This window comes from Pteropus alecto, unplaced genomic scaffold, assembly GCF_000325575.1.
Source record: "Pteropus alecto unplaced genomic scaffold, ASM32557v1 scaffold57, whole genome shotgun sequence".
In the NCBI taxonomy this organism is placed as follows: domain Eukaryota; kingdom Metazoa; phylum Chordata; class Mammalia; order Chiroptera; family Pteropodidae; genus Pteropus; species Pteropus alecto.
In genome coordinates this window covers 1,039,522-1,043,693 of record NW_006442508.1, presented here as the reverse complement: position 1 = coordinate 1,043,693, position 4,172 = coordinate 1,039,522, and the positions used below count along the sequence as shown (strand labels likewise).

Genomic DNA, 4,172 nt, shown 5'->3' with positions numbered 1-4,172 from the left:
CCCGGAAGGAGGACTCGCCTCAGGGCTTCGCCAGGCCACGAGCCGTCCCTCTTCGCGGACGTGGCGGCGGAGCCGGGTGGCGCGAGGTGGAACACCGGGCCAGGGGACGCGCTCAGGCCGCCGCCGAAGGTAGGCCTCTTAAGTCTCCGGCAGCTCCCGCCCCGCCCAGTACCCGGGTCTCTATGGCAACCGACAGCCGAGCGGATGCGCCCGAGGGCCAGTCACGCGGGATTTGGCCGGTGCCGCCTCTCGCTGAGCGAGTTGCTTGTCCTCTGTTTTGGGGATACTTGTGCCAGCGCCACCTGTCCCCGTAGTCCAAGACCGTTTGTACTGCTGTATCGCACGATCCTGAGGGTCCTCGACTTTCTCCGAATCACAGCGGTCCCTCTTTCCCGACACATCCCCTACGTTCTCCTTGAAAGCCAGAATTTTTTTTATCTCTAACAACGCCTAACTTAGCAGGTTTAGCGGGGGGAGGGGCACAGGAAATGTTAAAACAGATGAGAATAGAACTGCTGAAGAAAAGAGAAAAATAAAAAGACGAGCCTACTTTATTTCCGTGTTTTTTAGAACAATACATTTCATGTTAGACAGACTCTTTAGGGGTAAGTCGTTTAAAGATCTTTGCTCATTTAAGACCGCCTCCCTCCTTTCCAGAAGCTGCTTGCGAAGAATGGCGTTGCTGAAATGGACCTGCAAAAGATCGAATTCTCCCCACTCTCCAAATTATAGAATGGAACTAGGAAAGTAAACCTCCCCAAAGGGTTTTAATATGGCTAATTTTTGAGAGCCCTAGAGTGAAGTCTGCATCAAAGAAAAATCAGCTGTGTTCATTCTTAAACGTAGTAGAAAAATGGAATAACCAAATTACTAAAATGTAAGTTTTCTATTGAGTTTATGTGCGTTTAAAACACTTCATTAATGGCCTTTTTAACCTGTTTTGTTATTTTCAAAGTTTATGTTCAAAAACTGAAAAGGAAAAGAAAACATTGCCTTTTTTTTCTATTGCCACTTTGAAACTTCTCCAGTAAATTTCAGTAGATATGGTAGTCTAATGATTTTAATACGAGTAGGAATATCTAGAGCCTGTTTGCATGCACACTAATTTCTCTTACAGTAAAATTCAAGGAAAATGCAAACGTGAATACATGAAGGTCATGCAATGAAATGTAACATGTATATACAGGCATTTCTTGCCTGATCTAGAAAAACTTTTTGTAAAACAGAATTGGGCATTGGATTACAGAAGAAATTTGACAAATTACGTTTCAAGTTTTAAGTGGAAAAAACATTAAATTCTTCAAAATCTATAAAATAGATGCTAATATCTATTTAAAAGAAAAATAATCTGCTAGATACTTGGTCTCCATTTTCTCTATAAGGCAAAAGGAACCAAAGACTGCAAGTTGAATGAAGTTCTCAATTCTGGACTGAGATCAAACAAAGTCATAGGATAAGCTTACCAAGTACAAGACCCAAACTTAGCAAAAAGCATGCCAAATATACTTAAGTCCAACTACTTTGTAGAAGTGGTCCAATCTAGAAAATAAACGTAATTTACATATACACTAACATCAGTTATGGTCAAGGATTCTAAATTGTGTTCTCTAGTAGTCCTTCCCACGATGTGTTAAATAGGAAGGGATAGACTTTGACATTTGATAAACTTACCTCTGTGTAATCTTAGGCAAGTCCTTAACATCCTTGGCCTCAGTTTCTGCATCTGTAAGGTGGAGATAGCATAGTAGTCCCCCCTTATCCATAGGGGGTATATTCTAAGACTCACAGTGGGTGCCTGAAATATATAGTACTGAATCATTTTTTTCTGTTTGTGTGTAACATTCACAAATGTAATGCCTTTTCCATCTTAATTAAGCATTTATCATGCACTGTGACCGTAACTTTTGCACTTTGAGGTATGACAGCAAACTAGCATGAATTTCCTTTTCCATCTTCCCAATTTCATGGATAGAAGATTCATTTTTATCATAAAGCTTAGCAACCTCAACCTATGATTTTTTTCCACTCCTTATCAAGTCAAAGAACTTTCAACTTTTCACTTAAAGGAAGCACTTTATGCCCTTTGGCATGTCTGAATTGCCAGCATCACTATTCTTGTGCTTTTTTTTATTAAGGAAAATAAGGGTTACTTGAACACAAGCATCACAATACCGTGACAGCTGATCTGAAAACCAAAAGGGCTACTCAGTGACTAATGGGTGGGGAGTATTTACAGTGTGAATTCGCTGGACAAAGAGATGATTCACATTCTGGGTGGGATGGAGCAGGACAGAGTGAGATTTCATCATGCTATTTAGAAAGGCATGCAATTTAAAATTTAAGAATTGTTTATTTCTGGAATTTTCCACTTAATATTTTCAGATCACTGTTGACTGCGCGTAAGCGAAACCTTAGATAAGAGGATACGACTGGAATGCTTACCTTAAGGATGTTTGTGAGGATTTAATGAGATGATGTGTGCCAAGAAGAGTGTCTGGAAAGTAATAGTGCTCAGTAATTGTTAGCTCCTTTCTCCCTCTAGAAGTTTTATGTATAAAGTAGCTTTTAAATCTTTAGATCCTAGAAGGTTTGAGGTTACAGAGAAAGCTAGTCTGCTGAACTGGCATCTGAAAGATTTACTAGAGTCCATGTACTTGGTTTGTTTATAAACATTAAGAGGTATTTTTTGAGATAGACTGGTATAGTTCAGTGGTTTTCAACTTTCAAGCATCTGAAGTCCTTGTTAAAAATGCAAATTTCTGGAACCCATTCCCGGAAGTTCCAAATTGACCTGGAGTAGAACCAACCCAGGAATTTGCAGTTTTGACAGGTAACCCAAGTTATTTTGATGCAGTCAGCCCAAAGACCACAGTTTGAAAAACTCTGGTATAATTCAAAGACTACTAATTCTAGTTCCACCTCTGTTTCTGACTTGGAAAAGTCCTTTAGCTTCTCTGGATTTCTAGTACCTCTCCTACAAAACAGATGAATTGTCCTGGCTTATTTCACATGTGAGTGGTGAGATTCTAATCTTTTCATCCTCCTGCACACGTACCGTGCAGTATTTTCTTCTCTGAAAAAAAAAAAAAAAAATTTAAACCTTTCTGCAAGGCAATGTGCTCTGTGATCTGGCCCTTATCTGTCTTTCTAGCTTCATTGCTTGGTATCCTAAAATCATTCTCCAAACTTCCATATCTTTACACATTTATTTCCTCCGTCTTGAAAGCCATTCTCTTTTTGTCCATCTGGTGAATGCCTACCTAATCCTGAAACTCAGTGCAAGCATCACCTCTATAAAAACCTTCCTGATACTTGTATTTGAATGTAAATTTAGTCTCTGCAACAGAGACACAAAATAACCACTGGCTTCGATAATACAGAACTTTATTTCTCACATAAAGTCCTGTTGGCATAGTGGCTCTCCTCTACAAAGTCATCAGGCACCCAGACTTATTTTAAACTGCATCTGAGGGCTTTGCCCTTGTTTGCATAGTTCAAGATGGCTTACCATCATGTCCAGCCAGTGGTTAGGTAAATAAAGAGGGAAGGGAGGGCATGCCGATTCTTTTCAAGGACATGACATGAAAGGAGCACACATCACTTTTGCTGACATTCCACTAGCCAGAACTTAGTTATGTGGCATACCTAATAAAGAAGTTGGTAATTGTATCCAGCTAAAACTTACGGAACTATTACTATAAAAGAAGGGGAGACTGGGTTTTGGGGAGCAATTAGCAGTCTCTGCTACAAATATCTACTCCCGACCTCTTTACCAACTAATACATACATGCATTCATTATTTAAACAAGAATATGTTAAATGCTCAGCCTTGGTAGTAAAAAATGAATGTATAGAAATTATCAGGGACCTTACTCTCAATAAATTATTGGACAGATATACTTGTATTTTTATTATGAATATTTGTATATATATCTGTATTCCCCCTTCTTCTGCCATCTTTCTATTTGTACAACCTGCACAATACACACACACTAAAATAGTTTTGTTATATCTTTTTATTTTTATGATATATCTTTTTATTCCCGGATGCTAGCAAAATATCACTCTCTTTCGTACACACATAAACACAGAAGATTATAAATATGTCTTAAGGGTCATGATGTGTGTTTTAAGGGGTCAAGATACACAGTACATGATACAATCTGTTGAAA

The 4,172-nt window shown here is 39.0% G+C and overlaps 1 protein-coding gene and 1 long non-coding RNA gene across 3 annotated transcripts in view; one reads left to right on the top strand and one right to left on the bottom strand.

Annotated features, from left to right (window-relative positions):
* The window catches only part of NSUN7 (NOP2/Sun RNA methyltransferase family member 7), a 38,427-nt gene extending 38,232 nt beyond the window's left edge, over positions 1–195 (bottom strand). Inside the window, exon 1 of the mRNA XM_025040265.1 lies at positions 19–195. The gene's annotated coding sequence lies outside the window, so the exon portion shown is untranslated. The remainder of the gene's footprint in view (positions 1–18) is intronic.
* Positions 4–3,881, top strand: LOC112471511. 2 transcript variants are annotated; one of them, XR_003043329.1, is made up of 3 exons: positions 4–129; positions 658–877; positions 2,383–3,881. It is a non-coding gene; the product is annotated as an uncharacterized LOC112471511 (long non-coding RNA). The 2 variants fall into 2 exon arrangements; XR_003043328.1 differs by lacking the exon at positions 2,383–3,881 and having other exon boundaries at positions 658–893.
* Positions 3,882–4,172: the final 291 nt, after the last annotated feature.